At 39.5% G+C, this 25,509-nt stretch overlaps 1 protein-coding gene across 6 annotated transcripts in view; it reads right to left on the bottom strand.

Moving 5' to 3' along the window:
* The window catches only part of FOXN3 (forkhead box N3), a 526,046-nt gene that overhangs the window by 456,813 nt on the left and 43,724 nt on the right, over window positions 1-25,509 (bottom strand). For 2 of the 6 annotated variants that reach the window (XM_069085960.1, XM_069085958.1), the window contains exon 2: window positions 16,895-17,122. The exons of the other annotated variants lie outside the window; for them this stretch is intronic. The gene's annotated coding sequence lies outside the window, so the exon portion shown is untranslated. The remainder of the gene's footprint in view (window positions 1-16,894; window positions 17,123-25,509) is intronic. 6 annotated transcript variants of the gene reach the window in all.

Here is a 25,509-nt window from a genome sequence, read left to right on the forward strand (position 1 = left end):
ATCTGGCTAAATGGGGCCCTCCCCAGGAGAAGCCAAATTTAGAGACGTCTCCACTCCAAATGTTCATATAAACTCTTTGTGCCCGACCTGCGACACAGCCTCCCAAGCTCGTACTGATCCGATCAGTCCCAGTTGGACACAATACATCTTGACTACAACTCAGTGATGTTATTTAGGTCCTCTTCAAGGACCAAGGACACCAACCAAATTCTAGGTAAAGTGCTTGTGATTAGTATGGGGATACAAATGCAAATACATTACCTCCTTCAAAGAGCTTAGAGTTTACTGAGAGGAAACAGAATTCATTACCACAAAATTAAATACAAGATAATTTGAGTGGAAAAAGTACTAATGTTGTCAATCCCAGGGAAAGTTTCACAAAAGAAGCAGTCAGACCTAAGCACAATGAGCCCAGCAGGAAGATAAGGATTTTGAAAGGTAGAAATGTAGAAGAAGCACATTTCAGGAACAGAGGCAAATACATGAAGCAGAACACAAGGCCAAGTTCACTGAAGAGTCAGTAGTCCAATTTGGCTAGAATGTAGAGCGAAGAGGAATCATGTCAAAAAAAGCTGAAAAGATATGTTGGAGTCAGATCATGGGTGACCTGAAATACTAGTCTAAGGAGTCTGTATCTTCTCTTCAAGGTAAAAAGAAGTCACCTAAAGGTTTTTAAGCAGTAGCGTCAATAAACATTTATTCAGCACGTACTATGTGCTGGGTAGTAAGCTAAGAACTGGGCATGCCAAAAAAGAGGGAAGAGGAGAAAGTCCTTTTTCTCAAGGAGCACCAGCCCCGGAGTCAGGAGGACCTGAGTTCAAATCCAGCCTCAGACACGTAACACAAAACTAGCTGTGTGACCTTGGCCAAGTCACTTGACCCTAACTGCCCTACCTTCCCCCTCCCAAAAAAATTTTTTTCTATCTAAATATACAAGGTGGGATTTGACCCCATACCTCTATGTATTATACCATGTTGTTTGTGACTTTGCTCTTCTGTAATGTGATGGGGTTAGAATAGATATCTCTAAGGTCCTATCTAGATCTATGCCTCCATTTTTTTTTTTTTGGAGGGGAGAAGGCAGTGCAATTGGGGTTAAGTGATTTGCCCAAGGTCACACAGCTAGTAAGTGTTAAGTGTCTGAGGTTGGATTTGAACTCAGGTCCTCCTGACTCCAGGGCCAGTGCTCTATTCACTGTGCCACCTAGCCGCCCCAATGCTTCCATTTTAAAAACCAAAACATCCAACGACCTCATACCCAGTTGGAGGATGCTCTGTGTTAAGTAACGAGCCACTAGCAGCAATGGGAGAGCATGCAAACAATTACATACAAACAGATATAGGATAAATTGGAAATAATCAAAAGAAGGAAGAAACTAGAATGAAGAGGGACCAAGAGAAGATTCCTGCAGGAGATGGAACTTTTAACTGCAACTTGAAGGAGGCCAATGAGAAGAGAATTACAGGCAGGGGAGTCCAGCTGGCAAAAATGCCCACAGTTAGCAGTTAAGATTATCTCGCTCAATGAATATAGCTAAGAAATCAGTGTCATTGGATCTCAGTGCACATTAGGGCACAAAGTCTAAGACTGGAAAGGTTGGGGAGGGGTAGCTTATGAAGGGTTTTGAATGGCAAATATGATTTTATTTGATTTAATATGATCTTGGAGATGAAAAGAGAGCCACTGGAGCTTATGATGGATAGACTTCGATAGTTAGGATGAATTTCAAACAGGAGGAAATGCACATGGAAAGAGCAATTAAGAGGCTATTACGATAGTCCAAGTAAGAAGTAATGATTACCTAAATCAGGGTGACAGCCATGTGAATTAAGAGAAGTGGACCAATACAAGAGATACTTGTTTGTTTCATTGGTAGTTGTTTCTGGTGAGGAATTCCTTCAAACAACTCTGCAACATAAGAGATTTTTTATTAGGGAGGAAGAATTCACAGCATTTGACAACTGAATGGATACGGAAGCATCAAGGATCACACTTGGGTTACAAACCTCGGTGACTAAGAGGTCCCCAGATACAAGAGGTAATTCTGGAGAAGGGTAGATTTGATGCGAAGATAATAAAGTTCACTTTGGAGTATGTGTAAAAAAAAGATCTTTATTAAATAAAGCAATCAAGTTTTCACCATCTTTTTTGAATCTAAGACTTTATCCTTAAAAAAAATAATGGATGGGGCGGCTAGGTGGCGCAGTGAGTAAAGCACTGGCCCTGGACTCGGGAGGACCTGAGTTCGGTTCTGGCCTGAGACACTTAACACCCACACAAAAATACTAGCCGTGTAACCTTGGGCAAGTTACTTAACCCCAATTGCCCTCCAAAAGGCAATCAATCAATCAATCAATAAAGGAAAACACTACGACTAGGCTCATATCCCAAAAAGATCAAAGTAGGAGGAAAAGAGCCAATAAGTACAAAAATATTTATAGATGCTCTTTTCATAGTAGCAGAAAAAGGCAACAAAGGGGGTAGCCACCTTTGGGTATATGTTATACATATTACAGTATACAAATATAATAGAACATTATGGTGCTATAAGAAATTATGAAATGGTCACTTTTGGAGTAAATTAGAAAGACTTCTAAGAATTGATGCAGGGCAAAGTGAGTAGAACCAGGAATGGAAGTTACAGAACTACAACACCATTAGAAAGACAAACAGCTCTGAAAGGCTTAAGAATTCTGATTAACCATGATTCTAGAAGACTGGTAAGGAAGCATGCTACTCACCTCCAGATAAAGAGGTGATGAACACAAGATGCAAAAACAGGCAGACAGTTTTTTGACTTACCCAACAAAGAAATTTGCTTCAATCATCTACAAATATTTGTGACAAGAATTAATTCTTTCTTTCCTTTTCTTTCCTCCTTCTTTCCTTCCTTCCTTTCTTAAACTGGGGAAGGAAGAAGGGAATAAGCATTTACCATAGAGCCTACTATGTGCCAGATACTATGCTAAGCCCTTTTTATAAGTATTCCTTCAACTGATTTCCACACCACTCTTGGGAGGTAGATGCTATTATTATCCCTATTTTACAGATGAGGAAACTGAGGCAAATAAAAATTAAGTGACTTTCCCAGGGTCACATAGATGGGAAGTGTTCAAGTCTGGATTTGGACTCAGGTCTTCCTGACTTCAGGTTTAGCATTCTATCTACTATACCACCAGGGAAAGTGGGAAGAAGAAAAATTAAATGCTTGCTAATTTAAAATAAAATAAAATTATTATTAAAGGTATCAGTAATGGAAAGGAGAGTCCATGGCACAGATGCAGGACTGAGTCAGGAGATTTGAATTATAGGTCAGAATCTACTGCTATCTCTCTGGCCCTAGGCCAGTCACTTCTTCCTGGGACTCATATGATCAAAGATATAAAAAAGTCTGAAAGGATCTTCCAGAGAATTGAGAACCAACCTTTTCATTTTACAGATAAGAAAAATGAAGCCAAGAAATTAAAGGACTATCCAAGGTCACCTATCTAATAAATACACAAGGCAGGATTTGACTCCAGAACTCTATTCGTTATACCATGTTGTTTCTGACTTTTGCTCTTCTCTAATTATGAGGGGATTAGACTAGATATCTCTACGGTCCTAGATCTGTGCCTCCATTTTAAAAACCAGAACATCCAATGACCTCATCCAGTTAGAGGACACTCTGTGGAAAGTAATGAGCCATTAGCAAACATTTACCACAGCACCGGCAAGAATTCCCTCATTCCCAGACAATTAAATGAAAATCTTCTATCCATCCTTTCTCATGTTAAGGGTGTCTGCTTCACCAATCTGTCTGCTGGTGACAGCAAAGAGAAACCCAGAACATTTGGTGTAGCCCAAGGGTAAAGAAAAAAAAAAGAGCAGAACGTCCTTGACAAGCAGCAGACTCCAGGCTACACCTGGGTAACTTGTCACCAACAGGCTTCAGACAATCATTGATCAGAGATAGCAAGAAAGCAAAAGCACCAGGCCTCTCCATGTCAGCTATAATCCTCACAAACTAAGGCAACCAAGAGTCCTTGGGTGAGCGCTTCATCTAAAGGCATCCAGGGAGTAAAACCACCACGTAACACACCTGCTTTCCTTACTCGTGTTCCGACAGGAAAGGTAAAGTTTTTAATACATGCCTGCTGGACATCTATCATCAGGACACAAAGCAACCATCGTAGGGGAGAGAGAATGCTTTGTAGGCTGGCAAAACACAAAGCCACATCACACAATATTGGAAACTCAAGGCCAGATCTTCATCATTTCAAAGGTCTCTCTGCCTAATAGCAGAACTTGCCCGTGAATGTGCCTGGCTATGCTTTAAAAGAAAGCAGATCTTTCCAGGGTTCAGGGATCTTTTAAAATCCCATTGGCCTTTGAAGTGGGATACAATGACATCCTCTGGTTTGTAGGCTAGAGCAGAGGTTTTAAGTCTGAAGTCTCCATTACCTCCCAAGAGTTTTAGAGATATGACGACTTAAACTCAAGGCCAAAAGTGGCCATTTTGAAAATGACAATCACTTAAGCAAACCTGATTATGTTAGCCTGTCTTTTTTATAATACTTTAATGGCACTCTAAGAAAAAAAAAGCATCTAGTTACGGACTTCATTCATTCTTCATTCTGAAGAGACAATGGGGGAAATCTGTGAGCCTGAGATGCATCTTTCTCTTTCAATTGAGAACTTCCTGTGGGTTTCTGTAGTGCTTGTAAGGTCAGAAGAGAACCTGGGTCACTCTTCCTGGAGAGCTCATTAAATCCATGTCTGTTTGTACTTAGTGTATGAAAGGATAATCATTTATTAGCTTAAGAAAGAATCCATGCTTTATTGAGAACTGTCACTCTGAGCAAATTGGCCACTGTCCCAGCAAACAAAAGCAAGTGTACAATTCAAATATATTTGTGAAATTCAGGTATCTCTTTTACTGACTAGTTTTAATGAATTAACAAACTAAGAGGGTTTCCCTCCAAACAAACAAGTGATTAGACTTGACAAGAGCAGTCTAAACACAGCTTTTCATGAACGAATCTGTTAATCTTTCTATCTCAAAGACCAAATTTGTTCTTTAGTCTGAACATAGGTATAATATAACGTCTTTGTGAGGGTTTTGTCTTTTCCACATGATAAGAGTCTTCAAATTTATAATCATGGCAAGTAAACATGAAACAATCTTTTCAAACAGCCCTATAGGGTTAGATTCTAAATGGATTCTATTTGCTCACAGATGGAACTATCTATCTCTCCAGAAGTTGACCCATCTAACAAATAACTAGTTAAGCAACTACTATATGTAAAGGAATACTGCTGGGAACTGGGAGAGAAAGAAAGATTAAAATGGACATTCCATGAACTCTAGAAGTTTGTGGTGTCATCAGTTAACCCAAGAGATGTGCCACCACCATTTTACAATGGTTCTGAAGATCTCAGAATCAGGAAAGCCAACCTAAGTGATGCTTTCCTTAATGAGAAAGAAAAGAAAACACTGGCCATATGATTAACAGCGTCCCAGATTTAGAACTGGAAGGAACCTTAAGGATGAACCGTCATACCCAGCCCCCACATTTTACAGATAAAGAAACTGAAGTAAATAAAGGATGTGACATGCCCAGACTTACAGGTCTCTGCGGTAGAATTTGAATCCACATCTTCCTGTCTCCAAGTTCAGCACTCTATCCAATTCAACCATGCTACCTCTCATTAAATACAAAGTTAAGTCATCCATACTTAACTTTTCTAGGCTTACAATGGAGTCAACTAAATGCTCCCTAAAATTCCTCCTACCTCTAGAATTTTATGTTTCTATATTTCCAAAGTCAGAGAGCACAATTCTGAAAGGAAATTTTTATAAGCACTTCAAGTAGACTATAAGTAAAAGCAACATGCCTCCAAAGACAGAAATAATTAATGAAATCCTAGGCCAAGGAATGCTGGTATAATAGGAAGATACAATGGATTGGGAGATGTAATGAGTTAAAAAGCCAATGCTGCTACTTACTACCCACGCAACAACATTTTATCCATCTGGGTTCTTGGTTTCCTTATCTGTAAAATGACTTATAATAATAAGAGAAAGCATTTATTGATTCAAGGCTTATAAAGTACTTTAATAATGTAATATTTAATCTTCATCTACCTGGAAGGTAGGTGCTAATATTACCCTAATTTTGCTGATTAGGAAACTGAGGCAGGCAGAGGTTAAGGGATTTGCCCAGGCTCACACATCTAGGACATGTCTGAAAGCAAATATGAACTCCGATCTTCCTGATTTCACTGCATCACCTAGACACCTAGTTTTACTAGAGGAGTAAATGAAAAAGCATTAAGGGCTTACTAAGCTCCAAGCATTGTGCTAAGTAATGAGGATTTGAAGGAACTTGCACTCTAATGAGAGAAACAAAATTTTTTTAAAAATGGTGGTCAAGAAAGGGCACTTTAGGGGCAGCTAGGTGGCAGAGTAAATAGAGCATCAGCCCTGGAGTCAGGAGGACCTGAGTTCAAATCCAGCCTTGCACACAACGCAAAACTAGCCGTGTGACCCTGGGCAAGTGTAATGTAATGCCAAGGAAAGGCAACTTCCCAGGTTCAAAATACCAGTATAGGTGCTCTCTATTTTATTCAGTGACAAACCAAGAACAGAGAAGATCAAAACATGACATCATTCAAAATACAGCATTTACTAAGTGTGATTAAATAATCTCCAAGTACTACCCCACCCCAGGATCTTCCAATCATTCAATCAATTACAAAGTCCCTGTTCTAAATACTACTCCACCCCTAGGCTATACCTTAATTAAGTCCACCACAAAACCCCTCTTCTCAAATGGAGATTAGTTTCCAAACATAGGTAAAGTACCTTCATTTGTCAATCACAGAGCACAATAAGGTCAAAAGTTCCCCACCCCTGGATCACAATTGAATCTACCCCAGAGTTACATCAAGTTTAAACACAGCACTTAATACCCAAATGGAGGTCTTTTCTTCATCTTGACACAGGCAAGTTCTCAGCAATCTTAGTTCCTGGGGAGACAAGGCTTAGCAAGGCCATAAGATACATTGCCAGTCCCTTCATGAATTTATCCTCTGTCTGTAGAACAGTCCTAGAACCCCTGAACACATTAGCAAAGCCCTTTCCCAGGATTTCTGTAAACATACAACAAGAAAATCCTTCTTCAGGGCTTCTGAACCAATAGAAAGGTTCCCAGACCCCTGCAACAACAGCACTGTCCTTCACCAGTGGACAGTATTCACTCTGTCTGCAGGACAGTCTCAGGGCTTCTTAACCAAATGCCAGGTTCTAGGACTTCTTCAACAAAAGGACTGTCTTTCACCAGTGGACAAATCTGGCAAAACAACATCAAAACAGACAAACAAAGTACCAGCAAAACAGCCATGTCTCCTCAGTCCTTGGCAGCTCAGGGGGCAGGTCTCAAAAGTCCAGGGCAATTCAAAGCGGCCACCAGCAATTCTCTTAGTCTCTCTCTCTCTCCACGAGGTGCTGCTTCCAAAAAGATCTTCCGCCTCTCTCTAGTGTCTCTCCAAATCTACATCACCAGCTCCTCCCAGTTCAGGACTTTCTTTTCACATCAACAAGCCCATCCCACAGGTGGGATTAACAAGCTCTGGGTTTTAACACAATCAATTTGAAAACCAAGCCAATACAGGGGAATCTTTAATTGCCATTACTATCACAGCAAGTCACTTAACCTCAATTGCCCTGCCCTCCCCTCTCCAAAAAACAAGGAAGAAAGGAAGGAAGGAAGGGAGGGAGAGAGGGAGGGAGGGAGGAAGGACACTTTGACCCAGAAGATTACAAGGGTGGTGAGTAGAGTTATAGGAGAGCCTGACATGCCTTATCCAGGTACAATGGCAAGATTGATTTTGATCTTGATTCATGGCTCCAGAACTGGAAGTTGGAAGAGGGAGGGGAGGAAAGGTGACTTTAGAGGTTGAGGTCAGGTGACAGGCCTCAAATCCATTAGCAAGTGAAGGGGATGTCTACCTGAAGCATATGAAGCAAACATGTGAAGATGCGCCCCCCCCCCCACTGCAGACAAAATGGGGTGGGGGGGTGAGAACAATTTATTCCAACAGAAATGAATGCAATGTTGGCATTAGAGCTTAGTCAAGACACTGAAAATGCCAAGGTCACTGCATCTCAGACATCGACTGGTCATCCTCACTTCTGTCTTGCCACTGGACTTTGATGATTCAGGAAGAGAGAGTGAGGCTGACAGCTTTGTGCAACTCTACCTCACTTAAATCCAATTCATGTGCAAGTCAAGACATCACCCTGTAATGAATGGCATTGGCCCTCTTCAAAAACAAAAGACAAGCAACAATTTGGAAAGTAGTCACTGATCAGGAAAGTGGGGTGACGGAGCGTAAATTCTTCCTGGTAACAGCTTATGGTGTGGGTCATCTAAGATTCCTTCCAGCACTAAATCTCACAATCTTAAGTAAGGGAGAGGCACCGTTGTAGAATGGAAAGAACAGCAGACTTCAACACAGAAAACTTCACTTGAGTCCACTTAGTAGCTGGGTGACCATGGGAAAGTCACTTAACAGATGATTAAGTGAGGATAAAAAAACCTATATTAATTAGCTTGCCACTAATGAATCAATTAATATTTATTAAGAACTTACTAAGAGCTAGGAGACACTGTGCTAAACACTGGGGACACAAAGAAAACCAAAAACATGGTCCTGCCCTCAAGGAGATCACATTCTAAGGCAATGAGAAATAAGCTCTGGAAACTGTAAAGTGCTATATATAAATGTGTGTTAATTTTATTATACTGGGGATACAAAAACATGGTCCTGCCCTCAAGGAGATCACATTCTAAGGCAATGAGAAATAAGCTCTGGAAACTGTAAAGTGCTATATATAAATGTGTGTTAATTTTATTATACTGGGGGATACAAAAACTTGGTCCTGCCCTCAAGGAGATCACATTCTAAGGCAATGAGAAATAAGCTCTGGAAACTGTAAAGTGCTATATATAAATGTGTGTTAATTTTATTATGTTAGGTTAGGTTGTAGATTCCTTGACGGCAAGGACTACGACATATTTTTTTTTATCTCTGCACATACAATGCCCGGCTACGACATATTTTTTTTTTATCTCTGCACATACAATGCCCGGCTTTCGGGTGCTTTCAAATGCCTGTTGAATTTAATTGAATACGAAAGAGAAAGGAGAAGTAAAAGGCTGAAGAAAATTCTGCTGCCAACCTTTGAAAGTCCCAAGGCAACCTGAACAGTTACCAACCTGAGACTAATGACCCTAGAGATTAATTCCACCCGCAGAAGCACCAAGAGACCTATAAGGCTAACGCTTTTGTTAATTTGGGCAGAGTCAGGAGCAGTGAATAACTGGGTTAGGTTTTGATGCTCACAACTTTTTCAAGGTTTACTACTCAGATCCCAGAAATAAAGATTGACACATCAAGGAAGAAGTACAGACACAGCCACTTGGTTCATTAGAACTGGGAAAATAACATCACTTTTTGCACTTGTAAGAAGTCAACTCAAGTTAGTTCTCCCCTTTCATCCTTATGAGATCCATGCAAAGCAAGATTCCTGGCCCATGCAGAAAGAAGAAAATACTTGATTCTAACTTTGCTTTAAGGGAAAAAAGAGAAAAGAATAACAAAAAAAAACCTCTTCAACCCTTTTTTATGCTTGAGTCAAACAAGACAATGTACCAAAGAATAAAAGAAATAGTATAGTGAGCATGTGAGATTTAGAAGGCCATATATTTTCCTCAATTAAAATATCGATGTAATTGGCCCCAAAAGGTAAGCCCAGGACCCCAGGATAGAAGATATAAAGCCAGATTTTTGTTCAATTGTAAGGAATAACTTCCTAAAAATTAGAGCTGCTCCCAAAAAAGATGGGCCAACTTCTGATGAGTAAGGTCTCCATCACTGAAGGTCTTCCAGGGGAGATTGTCTCTAAGTTCATTATTTTAAAATTACAAGAAATTTCAGAAATCACCTAGTTCAACTCCCCTCATCTTTGAGATGAGCAAACTGAGTCAGGGATGTTAAAGAGTATAGGCTGAACAGAGTGTCATCTCAAGCCCTTCCAAATCTCAGATTTTGTGATCGTTCAACAAAACAACAATAAAAATCCATTACATCATAAAATGTCACAATTTGTGAATCCAAACCAAAATTATAATAATAGTAGTGATGATGATAACAGTAATATTGGTTAACATTTATATAGAACCTACTATGTGCCAGATACTATGTTAAGCATTTTATAAACATTATCTCATTTAATCTTTACAACAACCCTAAGTAATAGATGCTATTATTATCCCCATTTTACAGTTGAAAAAAAAAAAGAGGCAAGACAGCAGCTAAATGACTTGCTCAAGGTCACACAACTAGTAAGTTTCTGAGGCCACATTTGAACTCAGGTCTTCCTGACTCCAGGCCCTGAATTCTATCCACTGTATCATCTAACTACCTAAATAAACAAATAAAAATAAAGAAACATTCTGGAGAGGGTAAATGATTAACCCAGGGTCACATGGTTAGAAAACATAAGAGCTGAATTTATCTTTCTGCTCTCCCATAGCTGCTTATACAAGTATAGAAAAGGCTGGAAATTCCTCCTTCCTCTTCAAAGACCAATTTCTATTTTCTATCCACTTGTTCATTTTTAATCAATAGCTAAGCGCATCATGTCTATGTGTGTCATAAAAAGGTACATTTATCAGGAACCATGTTTCCAAAGCTTTCTTCATTCTGATTCTGCTACTGTCTCCCCCCAAACTTTAATATAACTCTTATATCAAACTCTTGACATTTTTCATTCATGACTCAACCAAAGGTTTAGTCCCACTGACCAGTGAGTGGGAATTCCTAAGTGTGGGCTAACTCTTTCAATAGTCAAGTAGCATGGGGTGGCTAGGTATCACAGTGAATAGAGTACCAGCCCTGGAGTAAGGAAGACCGGAGTTCAAATCCGGCCTCAGACACTTAACACTTACTAGCTGTGTGACCTTGGGCAAGTCACTTAACCCTAATCCTCTGCCCTCCCCCCTCCAAAAAGCAAAAACCAAAAACAAAATAAAACAAAACTAGTAAGGTAGCAGTTTCAACTACTTTCTAATCCCCAATTCCTTGCAAACATCTAGATTTGTCCAGTGAGAAATGAGGCTTATTGGGGATATTACTGTAGTATATGAAATGTTGTTGTTCAGTCATTTCAGTTGTGTCCTATTCTGTCACTTCTTTTTGAGGGTTTCTTGGCAAAGATACTACACTGGTTTGCCATTTCCTTCTCCAGCTCATCTTACAGATGAAGAACTAAATGACAAATATACTTCTCTTGTGTAATGACAGAGAAATCCATCAAGAATGACACATATGGAGAATGCATTAATAAGGCGCATTCTGAAGACACATTATAGGAAAACATTTATCAAATACCTACTGTATGTATGATCCCATACTAGGTAATGGGAGGGGGACACACCCATGCAGGAAGGGGAAAAGGGGTTATATGAGAAAAGAGGCAACAATACTGGTTTCCAAGGCTATTCTAACTTTCTCCCTGGACAGAAATTGAAGACAGCGTAGACTTGTTTGCCACAGTGATATGGTGTCTGCTTTGGACTGATATCCTGGGGCCAATCTGTAGGGAAAAAACTACATGCAAGCATGTGTGCCAGAGAAATGCCACAAGAGTATATGTATATATCATATCGTACATGATTTACATATCATTGGGGCATACTTAAGCATATTATGGAGTTCATTGTTAGCTCATAAATATACTACTGACATGGAGATGTCATTTCTTAGATTATTCTCTGTATCATGTTATTTACCTATTAGTACTGACCCAGGTCCTTTATACCAGAGAAAGACAGCATCGTATTGGACATTGTTTTGGAAAGAATATTGGAGATGGGAGTTGGACGTCTTGGCTTTTAGTCCAGGTTCTGACACTTGCTAACATAGCCATGTGACCAATGGCGAAGACATCTCTCTGAAAATCAGTTTTCCCCTTTGTAAAAATCTACCTCTTCCTAATCCAAGATGAGGGCTCTTTCTGTGACATGTACTACTTCCTACAAGCACACCACTGTTAATATACCCATAGCTAAACAGTTAAGACAAAGGATTTCCATATGTTTTGAAATGACAAATCTTGTGTTAATATTGTACTATTAACAGGTGGTCTGTTTTAAAATACTATCTACATTAACCTTTGAATCGAAGAAAAGGAGAGAAAGCTAATTTAGATATCTTTTTAAGGGCAAAAGCTCTATGATCAGAGTATTTGGCTCTTCCAATTCATTTGAAATTAAGTCCAAAACCATCAGGATTGCTAAGAAGTAGACTGTCACTTGTTCCCAAATTAATCCCTTTTTCACATGACAGTCCTTCAAATACTTGAACCTACTCTAGCTATCCTATCACCCTAAGCCTTCTCTTTCCAGGCCAAACATTTCCAATTTCATCAACCCATGTTCATATGACAGAGCCTAAAGGCTCTCAACCATCCCTATCTCCCTTTCCTTTAGATTCTCTTCCAGCAATCAACATTCTTCTTACATTGTAGAACCCATCATGAAACACAACATTCCAGATATAGTCTGACCAGGGCAAAAAAACTATTACCTCCTCACTCCTGAAAGAAATATCTTTTTAATGCAGTTCAGGATCCTGAAAAAGCCCTGCTGATTCACACTAAGCTTATTATAATACAAAAAACCCCCCAGATCTTTTTCGGAAAAACTAAGCAAACTTTTCCCATCTTGTCATTGTGAAGTGTTTTGTTTTTTTAACTAGAGAGTTCAGGCTAAGTTTTTATTGTTGTATTTTAACTGTAGAGTCAGAGTACATTTCTAGAGGATTTAAGTTCAAATTCTGCCTTGGAAGCTTCTTGCCTTATGCGACAAATGGGATAAATCACTTCAGCTCCCTCAGTCTTAATTCCTTCATCTGTAAAATGAAGGGGCTGGGCTACAGCGTCTCTCTGATGAATGTCCTTCCCAGATCTCCAGCTATGATTTTATGTTCATCTGCACAGGGCTGGTCCCTGTGGGTAAAGATCCCTGGGGTACTCAACTGAAGACCTGTCAAGTTGACATTGAATCATTAACTTTTTTTTTTTAATTCCAGCTACTTAGCCAGGTCTGAATTCATCTAATTGTATTTATCTTCTAACTCATATTTTTCATCTTTTCTACAAGAGGAGCATGAAACATTTGATCAAATGTTTTGCTAAAATCTAGGAATATACAGGAAAGGTGTCAAACAAGTGACTAGAACCAAACTGAAATGCAATTTACAAAATAAATAAAAATACAATACAATACAGATGTTAATTTATGGTTTTCTAAATACCTTTCTGGACAGCTTGGTTGGATAAAGTACAAGAAGGCTCATCCACCTGAAATCAAATTTGTCCTTGGACACATACTGGCTGTGTGACCCTGGGCAAGTCTTTTTGCCTTGGTTTCCTCATCAGACAAATGAGTTGGAAAAGGAAATGGCAAACCAATCAAGTATCTCTGTCAATAAAATCCCAAGGGAGTCACGAAGAGTCAGACATGACTGAACAACAACAAAGTGTCTTCTGGAGTAGATTACATCATTACGTTCTACTTAAGTGAGTGTATCACTTACCTACAGCATTCCTCTGATCTACCAGCACCCAACTGAAAAAAACTAAATAAGGTTGGTATGGTATGGGCTGTTCTTGAAGCCCTTTTGGCTCAGTGTAAAAATAATCACTTTTTTCCCCTAGATACTCGCTAACCCCTCTTTAATGATTTATTCTATGATTTTCACAGAATTCTAAGTCAAGCTTACTAGCCTTTAGTGGGCAAACTCTTTTCCCATCTCTTTTTTGATAATGAGGACGTTTATTCTTTATCGGTCCTATGGCCCTTCACCATTTCTCCATGATCTTTTAATTATTGCAACAGTGGGTTCAGCATTCACATCCACCAGTTCCTTGTGTGCCCAAGGATCTTCTTATTCTGAGCAAGATTACTTGAATTTGCCAAGGGCATCTAGATGTCAAGGACAGCTAGATGTATCCTGGAAGACTACTGAAATACTGTACTCAATAAAGCAACTGAATATCAACCATATGATGAATAAATATTTGTCAAGTCCCTAATATGTATGAGGAAAGGAGGTAACATGGCTCAATGGATAAAGTTCTAGAAGTACAGTAAGAAGAACCTGGATTCAAATAATTCCTCTGACTCTAGATACATAATAATGGACAAGGTGTTTAACCTAGGCAGCTAGGTGACATTGTGAATGGAGTACCAGATATACAGTCAAAAGACCTGAATTCAAATGCAACCTTAGACATTTACTTAGCTGTGTGACCTTGGGTAAGTCAGTTAACCTCTGCCTCAGTTTCCTCATCTATAAAATGGGGATAATAATAGCAACCACCAAGAAGTATTGTGAGGATCAAAATAAGATAATATTTTAAATTTCTTTGCAAATCTTTAAGTACTACATAAATTCTTGTTCTTATTATTGGTTTTACAGGTAAGAAAATATACAAAGGACAAAAAACCTTCCATGAAAGAGATAATCTAGTCCTAAATTCATATAACATAAGTAACAATATCAGGAAGCTAATGTTAAGTAGTCAGTGAGTAGAAGGGACTTACTCCACTTAAGCCATTCTCTCTCCAGAGGAAGGCTTCATTGTCAAGCCTAGTGGTTACACTAACCACCAGAAAGTGTCGACTCACAGAAATCTGACTTTAGAAGCACCAGCTAGAGAGCCAGGACATGGAAGGAACAATAGAACCCAGAGGAAAAGTAAGGATCGAGGTGATTACCAACACAGAGGCAAGTCTCCAAACCAGCAGATTCCCTTTGTAAAGTTATTCATATGGGGTCTGAGTACACAGCAGCCAGGCTACAGGTTTGTGTTAACTACAAAATAACCTTGAGATGCTCTGCAAATAATTGTGTAAACTCAGATCCTTTCCCAGCACTAACTCCCACTTGGTCCTTCCCATGCTCATTCCTTATGTTGAGTCATTTGCTTTGCCCGAGTCCCTGCCAAAAAAAAAAATGAGACCTATGATATCACTAATAACAAAGTAAAAAGATTACTACATTTGAAATACTGGAAGAAAAATTAGCACTGAGAATACAGCTGACTCTCCCCATGATTCTTTGTCACATCCACCACCATTTTTATTTCACCCCTATAGAAGCAACATAGTACAGTGCAGGATTTTGCAATGGACTGGGATCAGGATTCTTGTCCTGGTTTCTTGGGTAAATTACCTCCCCTCTCTGCACTTCAACTTTCCCTTCTGCAAAATATCGTTTCAAAGGTGACTTCCAGTTTAAACATCTTATGAGTCTCTATCTCAACGGAGTCAACTGGTGCATTGTTTCATAAGGTAGAAGACAGAAATGGATAAAAAGAGTGATAACTTTAACAAACATTAGGAAAACATGATGGACAGCAGGTGGTTTGGTGAAAGTGAGTGGAAACACTAAGGATTACTGGTTAACTCAAATATTCCATACTTGGGTCTACTGTATCATTCTATTTCCTCTCAGTAATCCCTCAAGTCTGGTTTAAATTCCTTGGGCAGGGAGTAAATAGATGGAGATACTCTTTGGTCCAACATATGCCAAGGCCGTCAAACCTGGAAATATGAGAACAGCTGTCTGGTGTAGGAGAGAAGGAAGGAGGGTGACTGGTGGAGAACTGAGAAGCATTAGGTATTTAAACTGTTAATTTTTTATTTTGTACCCTGGTAACACAATGTAATTGTGATTTCACAGATTCCTTGCTGGTGGAGTTCTTCAAGGATGCTAGAAACTGGTGATTAGTAAAAACAAATCCCACAAGCAAAGACCAACAAGTAATTCCTTCAAAAACTCCACACACATTCACACTTTACTCTTTTACCTTTTTTCCAAAGGCAAATTGCGACTGTCAGATGCACCCTCTCATTACTGTCCCCAGCTCTTTTCATAAGGGCTAATCAGAAAAGCCTACAGAGGGATTTAATCAGACTTTTTTTTTTCTTCAAGTGACCTAATGTTTTGGTATGAAACTGCTGCCAGCTCACACTGGGTGGAAATTTAGCACTGTCAGCATTTAATTATTATTTTATTGCAGATTTCTTTACCTTCCTACAGGGAAGAAATAGCTAAATTTTTTTAAATACACCTACTGCTTAGCTTTTAAAATCACAAGACACTGCCCTCATTATTTTGCTTTGTCAAAAATTACCAGTTCAGGACACGAGCTGTGTCATGTAAACGCTCTTCTAACTTAATAAGAGGTAGCAGTATCAATGGCATCCATCACTAGAATTCTGAAACTACAGACTGTTACAGGATTGTAATTATCTAAATTCTTACTCCATTGAATCCTTCATTCATGTTTATGTTCAACATATATTCAGGCAATAGTCAGACCCAGGCAACATTCAGAAAGTTCCTGCCCTCAGAGCACCTATATTTCAAAGATACAATGGGAGGGGGAGAATATTGTTTTGTTCTACCCACATTTGTTTTTCCTCTTTTTTTCCTTCAAAGTGAAGAGAAGGAAAGACTAGAGAGGTCTGTATAGTAACAAAAATGGGGTCCGTAACAGAAGAAAGCAGAGGCATTATCTGGTGGGGCACAGGACAATCTCCTTCCACACTGCACCACAACACCAGGGCTATGGGAAACACCTGGAGCCAATAACAGTAGACCACCCTAGTACCTATGTAAGTGGGTCAGAAATTACTTATAAAGTGCTGCTGATTCCTGCATTGAACAGACCTATACCTCATGGTGAGAAAGCAAGTGGTGAAAGGCAGTGGGGTAAAGGCTGAGAAGGAGACCAGTTGAGAGTGGTAGGTGTAAGTGAGCAAGCTGTGGTACCTTCAGTGCTTGGTCTTGGGTCTTCTCCCACTTGGGTCACCACTGCAGTGTGTGGGTCGTGTTCAGAGGAGTCTGTCTCAGCCTGGGGTCATAGCTCATACTGCTCCAGAACCACACACGGGGCCCACCAAAATGGCGGACATTAAGGGATGATGAAAGCTGTGGATATATCCAACAGAGGGCTCGCCTCTCTCAACTGTAGCTGAGTTACTCCCAATCCTCCATCACCTGGAAAGAAGGCCCAGTGACGGTAATCTGGCACACTTGACAAGAGAAGTAAGAGACAGAGCAGGCCTTTACAACAAAAACACTACCAAGTGATAATACATGAGTGTCAAAGAAGGAAAGGAAGGAAGGGAAGGAGGGAATCGTTTTCTGAGTGCTGAGCTGAGATCAGTTTCCATTTTTCTCTTCTACCTTATCTGTCATCAGCCTCATATGACTCTGTAAAAGACAAACACAAATCTAGCTAGTCTCAAAAAAAAATCCAACCAAATGCAAAACCCAAACCCTAACACTGTCAAAAAATCAAACAAAAGGCAAGAATCCCTGCTTCTTTTTACTCCATTTCATCTCAAATTACCGTTACTTCTCTTTAAACTCAAATTCCCTGAGTGTGTCAAGTGTGCATTCATTATCACTAGCAAATATTTATTGAGCATTTATTATGGGCTAGACACTGGGGATACAAAAATGAACCAAACTATATATATATATATATATATATATATATACTACTATGTGCTATCTACTGTGTCAAGACCTTTTACAAATATCTCATTTGATCCTTACCATAACCTTGTGAAGGTAAGTGCTACTATTATCTTCATTTTACAGTTGAGAAAACTGAGGCAGATGAGCTAAGTAACTTGCCCAGGGTTTCACATCTAGTAAGTTTCTGAGGCCATAGGTGAACTCAGACCCGACTCCAGACCCAAGAGTTCTAGATAAATCTAATCCATGTTAAAACAGCAGTCAGATGGGGTGGCTAGGTGATGCAGTGAATAGAGCACTGGCCCTGGAGTCTGGAAGACCTGAGTTCAAATCCAGCCTCAGACACAACACACACATACAAATTGACCTTGGGCAAGTTACTTAACCCCAATTGCCCTACCTTCCCCCCTCCAAAAAGCAAAAAAAAAGAAAAGAAAAGAAAGAAAACAGGAGTCAGAAATACTGTATCTTTCTTAGATGTCTCCCCACCCACCCCATTACTAGAAACAGGTGGGACTTAAAAAAAAAAAGACTTTCAAACATGCATCAAACATCCCAAATGTGACTAATCTTAGGCCAATTTTCATCAGTGGCCAATTCTTCCCCCTTCCCCCAACTCCAGGAATTCCTTCTTAGCTCAAGACCTACATCCAGATATTTCTGGTCCCATGTAGATATGTGTACTGACAAATAAGGACCTGAAGGGAAAATATGGTCCCTTGCCAACATAAAATACAAGACCTATTTCTCTTAAATCACTGCCTAGTTTGGCCCCAAAAGAAACAAAAAGGCTCACACATAGGGAAAAGAGGGCCTGGCCACCAGATGCTGTAAGTGCAGAGTTCCATGACAGAACATATCCAAACGAGTTTCCCTAGGTCAGGAGTTCTTAAGAGATCTTAAAACCTTTTATATCATGAATCCTTCCCCAAACCCAAATCTCTGGCAATCTGGTGATACCTGTGAGCCACTTCTCAAAATAATATTTTTAAATATAAAATGAAATAAATGGGAATTACAAAGGAACCAATTATATTGATTAATAAAATTGACTCATAGACCCCTGGTTAGGAACCCTTGCCTCTTGCAGGCAGAGTTGAACAGACAACCACCTCAGCTGAAGAATGGCCAGGATACATAAGCTGGATCTTAAAACTCTTACTAGCCCATTACTTCTGGAGTGGCGGCATCCTCGATGCATAACTACAGGAATGGAACATGGCTCATTTATACAGAAAAGATCTGGGCACAAGGGCCCCAGGGGTCACATCTTTAACTATGCTGAGACCAGAAGTGGACATGACAGCTCTAACCACCATCAGCTTCACTAGGACTTCCCAAGGGTCACGGTCAAGCGTAGGAAATCCACACCTGTATCTACAAAAAAGGGTTTGGCCTCACTGATGGATGTGGGCTTCTCTTGGGCAACCATCGAGGACAGAAGTCCACACTGTCCCCTAAAAGTTGTCATTTCTTGATTTCTCTCTCCTCTGTATCTTCTCATGCTCCCAGCAACAGTGACCTAGTTTCCCTACAGCAAACATTTAGGGCAGAGAGGAATGAAGGGAACTGGAAGGTGGGGAGTGAGGGAGGAGAAGACTCAGCCTGGGGAGAAAGGACATGGAAGGGCAAGAGCCGCCCAAACCCTAAGAGAACAGCTAACTTTCCACTAAGATTTCCCGTCTGCCTCGCAGCCCCAGCTGTTGTCTGCTTTTTGACTCCTGGCAACCAACATGACCCGCTTCCTCATTTCTGCAGCTGCACTTTCAGATTGAACATTATGCAACAAATAGGTTTAAATTTATGACTCCCACTGAGGTCTAGACTAGGGCCCAGACACACAGTTAACACATCTAATTCACCTCAGAGATCTTTAGTTTAAGGACCCACATTCTATCCAAAAACCTTGGGTCATGTCTACATTTTGAAAGGCACCCCCTCCCCAAATATTATACAAGTCTGATTTAAGGCAGTCATGCCATCTAAAAGGCTCATGGGAAAAAAAGTGGAAATTGGAACTAAATTCACATTCTTGTCTATTAAAATCAAAGCAAGTGGTTTCCAAGATGATTTCAAAGCACAATTTCAACTGACTTATCTGGTGCTGATCAGGCAGTGAAGTGCCACTGCTTAGAATCAGGAGGAATCATCTTCCTGAGTACAAATCTAGCCTCAGATGCTTAGTAGCTGTGTGACCCTGGGCAAGTCACTTAACCTGTTTGCCTCAGTTTCTTCATTTATAAAATAAGCTGGAAAAGGAAACGGCAGACCATTCCAATGTTTCTGCCCAAAAACTCCAAATGGGGTCATGAAGAGTCAGACACAAGTGAAATCCTTGAAGAACAAATCTGATGATCAAATGCAGTCAAGAACCGGTAAGGGATTTTATTCACAAACATGGCTACTACTCTCGTCAGTTGAACTATGCTAGGTGGCACAGTGAATAGAGCACCGGCCCTAGAGTCAGGAGGACCTGAGTTCAAATCCAGCCTCAGACAGACACAACACAAAAACTAACCATGTGACCTTGGGCAAGTCACTTAACCCCAATTGCCCTCCAAAAAGCAAAAAAAAAAAAAAATTAGGTTGGATATGGTGGAACCTGAAGTCTCCTCCAACTCTGAAAACCCATAATGGTGACCTGAGTTTCCAAAACAAAATCCTTCTCCCCCTGCCACCCTCCCCCATGATTTATGCACTCTGATGCCAAAGACAGTGTTTCACCTGCCGTCAGCATACAGACTTATATCTGACTCCAGATGTGCAAAACATGGACACGTGCACATTTTCATGAGTTCTTCACAATGTTTCTTTTATCCTGTGATTCTCAGTCTGTTGTAGCTTTCAACCCTCTCACAATGAATTTGGGTACTACTGTCTACTGAATTCCATTCATTCAGTCACTACTTGCAAGATTTCTGGGCTGTTTCAACAGTTTATGGGGACCATACAGAAAATTTGCAAACTGGACCATCCTTCAACACTTGGGAGAGATGGTTGCCATCTATCTGATACCAAGAAGTGAAGAGTCATCATAAAACTATACTATTTCAGGAAAATACCATGTTGCTAGAGTATTTTAAAGTTTACAAAGTGTTTCCTGTACAATAACCTTGTGAGGTAGGTGGTACAAATTTTAGTACCTGGTTTTTACAGCTGAGGAAACTGAGGCCCAGGGCGAGGAAAGAACTTGTCTTGTTGAATGGTTACACTTCAATTGCTTGAGGATATCCTTTGTTTTTTGACCAAGGTACAATAATTGATGCTTACTGTAATGAAACTAAGTCATCAAAGAAATGTTAAACTCTGTTCAACATACAGGATATTTTAGTCTGCTTAAGGGGGCAGGGAAGCATCTAATCCTTTGGGTTTTTGTAATATTTTATTGATGCTTTTTTCCTATATTCATTTCTCAATAATTTCCTCTCCTTCCAATTCCCCACAGAATCCTTCCTTATATAATCAGAGATGTGCTGGGGAATATGTCCACGACACACTTTTAAATTTAATCTACATTAAATTTTTTTCCATCACTTTCTTAAGTTTTTAGACAATCAAAGAACAGTTAAGTCAAACCCTTGATTTGTAGTTTGCCCTCTTTGGGGTTGTAAATGCTCATATTAACAATTTAAGGGCAGGGAATGTCTTCTGCCTTTCTTTGTATACCTGGTGCTAATGCAATGTCTACCTAGTCCATAATCATTGTTGTTTAATCATTTCAGTCATGCCTGACTCTTAGTGACCCCATTAAAGGTTTTCTTGGCAAAGAAACTAGAGTGCTTTGCCATTTCCTTTTCCAGCTCGTTTTGCAGAGGAGGAAACTGAGGCTTTTCAAGTTAAGTGATTTGTCCAGGGTCACACAGTTAATAAGTATCTGAGACTGGGTTTTAATTCAGGTCTTCCTGACTCTAGGCCCTGAGCTCTATCCACTGCACCACCTAGCTCCTAGCACACAGTAGACACTTAATATATGCTTACTGACCAAATAGGCAGAGCCAAACACACTGTACACAACAGTTTACTCAACAGTCTAATCCCTCTCCCAAGCCCACCACCTCTCTGTGATCCTCTAAGATTAATAATTTCATTTAGTCAGATGACTGATGTGTTTTATTATTGTTTTCATTTACACTACTGGCATACCAATTTTCTGGTTCTGCTTTCTTCATTGTGAGTCATACAAGTGTCTGTGAGCTTCTCGAAATTCTTATGATCAACCAACCAACATAGATTTCCCAAGCACCTACTACATAGCAGGAACCATGCTTAGGGACCAGGGACGTGAAGGCAAAAGCACAAGTCCTCATCCTCAGGGGGCTTACATTCCAACAGGGAGAGACAATATATAAATAGACTATGTTGGACCTGTGGCAGAGCCTTCAGAACTCATACTGGTCTGATCAGCCACAGGTGAATGGACACACTGAACACTCACCCCAACCAGTGACAACATTTTAGTCTTCTTCAAGAACAAAAGACAACAGAAAGCAAGTAAGCCACAAGCAAGATAGGCATATATAAATGGCATACAAAACAGAGGATGATTAACTAAAATTCAGGGCAGGTAGGTGGTGCTGTATACAGAGTGAGATATGCCTAGAATCGTATTTATTCACATAATAAACAAAGAAAAGTGGAGTCAGGATGACTCATTTTCCTGTGTTCAAATCTGACCTCGGACACTTCCTAGCTGTGTGACCCTGGGCGAGTCTCTTAACTTTTGCCTTAGTTTCCTCATTTGTAAAATAAGCTGGGGAAGGAAAATGGCAAACCACACCAGTATCTTTGCCAAGAAAACCCTAAATGGGGTCAAAGAGTCAGACATGGCTAAAAAAGGACTAAACAAACTGTACCTACTTTAAATGGTTGTTAAGGATTAAATGCAGCAATATTTGTTAAACACTCTGCAAACTTCAAAGCACCATATAAATTCTAACTAATTTTTTGCATAATTCCAAATTGTTTTTGGAAGAGTTGGACCATTTCTGTGTAATCCATTTTAGAAAGAGTTTCACCCAAAATAGTTAATGTAAAAATAGTTTTGGTGCTGAAAAAGGGAAATTTTATTTATCCAAAAAAGTGTATAAAAGTATACAATTTAGACCCAGAAAAGACCTTAGGAATCACCTAATAATAATAGCCAGTGTCTACACAGTGTCTTAAAGTTTCCAAAATGCTTTATATACATTATCTCATTTGATCCTCACAACAACCATTTAAAGTAGATGCTATTATTAGCCCCATTTTACAGATTTATAGTCATTTAGATTGTACCTTTATTGCTACTTATTCCCATTTTACAGATGAAGAAATTGATGTGCTTAGGAAGGTTAAGCTGGTCACACAGCCGAAGGTCACACAGTCAGGATTCAAAATCAGGTCTTCTCAGCTTTCAGTCCCACACTCTATCCTCTGAGACACATAGCTGGTTTAACCCCTCATTTGACTGATGAGGGAAGTAAGGACCAGAAAAAAAAAGAAATGATTGACCAAAGTTACCCACATTACTAAGTAACAAAGTCAAAATTCAAATCCAGGACCCCTAACTCTAAACCCAGGGTTCTTTTCTACTACAGTACATTGCTTCTTACCAAAACAGTTTATTGAACTATTCAGTTCCCAATCTACATGGTGAAATGAAGGATTAAACTGTCTGATGATATCATTTTTGTTAGGAGCAGACGAGCCTAAAAATTCAGGTCATTTTAAAGGAAGTTCTAAGAATGAAAGCTACCAACACTCTAAGGTATTTTTGAAATTGGTTAACACACTTTCAAGCTTCATTCAATTAAATGCTTTTTTAAAGCAATAAAATGTGTCTTTTGGCTCTACCAGGCCCTACCCCTTTTCTATCATTAGGTCCATCTTCTGTTCTTTTTTTAGAATTAATTAGGAAATAAAAATAGAAACCTGACATGTTTATATCAATTCAAAGTGCTGGTTAAACATGAGAGAACAGGGGTTGGGAACACAGAGGTGACAAATTTTATTTCTGTGATGACAAGTTGGAGTCCTCTTGCCAGCTGGCCCCAGGAAAAACCAAAAATCAAGCTTCTAACAGGAGGAAGGTGCCTCAGGAGGCAGGGAGGTGACAAAGGCACATTGGGTTTAGCAGGCCATCTATACCATGCAAATAAGCCTAATTGCTCTGGGTAACTGAATTGTGGCTTTACATGCAAAGACCTCCATTGTCAGCCTGGCACACAGGGGCAGTCAGAATGACCAAAAGGATCACTCTAAACCCTAACTGTGACCAGGGGAAACCACGGAGTTTACTCAAGGACTCTCTTTCCAGAGTGAAAAGAAAAGGTGATTGGGGTGGGTGTGGGATTTACCCAGTACTTCTGAATGTCACCGAATGTGCTATCCATTCAGTTTGACAGAGACAGCAAAGGAAATGAGGAGTGATAAGTGATAGGGTAATGATTAGATCAGCCACCTTGGGAAAGGTGCTGAGCTAGAGATATTTCACTAAAATAAGGAGAAACTTGGGAATAGATTTCTGGTGAGCGATCCCAAAGTAGATACAGTATGAACTGAAAATGGATTTCACGGGCAAATAAAGTCTAATAAATGGCAGGTCACTCAAAAATGAAATATCCTAAAATCCAATAGAGTGCTTGTAAAGTTTGTCATCAATAATTTAACAAGAAGAGAACTTATACTTGGAAAATATTTAATTTTAAAACATGCTTACTGATTTGTTCAGATGGGAAATAGATAGTATATTAGATATATAGTATATATAGGTAAATATAGTATTTTAAATATATCATATTAAACATATGCATTAAATATATATTATATTAGATATGTATATGTATATCCTTATAGATGTGTGTTATGTGTATACATGAGTGTACATGTATATATAACGTCAAGAGAAAAGAAGCCTGGGTTAGTAGATAGCAAGCTAGCCTCCAAGTAAGATCTGGATTCAAGTTTCACCTCCAACACACAGTGACTATATGATCTTGGGCAAATTTTTAAATCTCCCACTGCCCCTGGCAACTTTCTAAGGTTATAAAACTACAGAGTCCAGTAAAAGGTACTTCCTCCATGAATGAAACCACAGACCTGGTCAAATATGTCCAGCCAAACATATACACACACCCTTTTCTCCCTTCTGATCAAAATATTCCAGGAATAATAAATGCATTTAGGCTTCTCTGTGTCCTGGAAAATGAGGAAAAAAAAATTTCAGAAACTTAGTAAACATTTTTGTTGTCATTGTTTAGTAGTGTTTCCATCATATCCGATTCCACATGACCCCTTTTGGGATTATCTTGGCAAAGATATTAGAGTGATTTGCTGTTTCCTTCTCTGGCTCAGGCAAAATAGAGTAAAATGACTTGCCCAGGATCACACAACTAATAAGTGTCTGAGGCCACATTTGAATTCAGGAAGATGAGTCTTCCTGATTCCAGGCTCTATCCACTATGCCACCTAGCTTTTTTTCTTTGTTTTCAACTGTGTTGTAAGTAAACAGACCACCAAGTACCTCCATATCCCAAAGAGTGTGTGTTAGTATCTGGGAATTAAAAAATGAAAGTCTCTGCCCTCAAAGGGCCTATATGCTAAATGTGGGGCTATAAGGTGTCAAGGACCTTCATGAATTCAATAACAAAGCACAGAGGAAGAATATGGTACAGAAGGATCAGGCTACCTTACTACAGCAAGCTCTGATCTTTATTATCAAAAGCAGAGGAAGTTCAATTTTCTAGGAGTTACAAGAAATTCTCCAAAGCCATTAGCCAAATTTTTAACTGGAGAGCCAGGGGTTTATTCAAGTAAGTATAATTCCAGGCCTTATAATTATTTTCCCTTACTAGTTCACAAAACTTGAGCTGAAACCACCCATTTTTCATTAACTCTTGTGTTAATCACAAAGGTCCTAATTT

Source organism: Petaurus breviceps, unplaced genomic scaffold, assembly GCF_028583685.1.
Source record: "Petaurus breviceps papuanus isolate PSGF00001 unplaced genomic scaffold, PetGlider_PUasm1.0 177, whole genome shotgun sequence".
Lineage (NCBI taxonomy): Eukaryota > Metazoa > Chordata > Mammalia > Diprotodontia > Petauridae > Petaurus > Petaurus breviceps.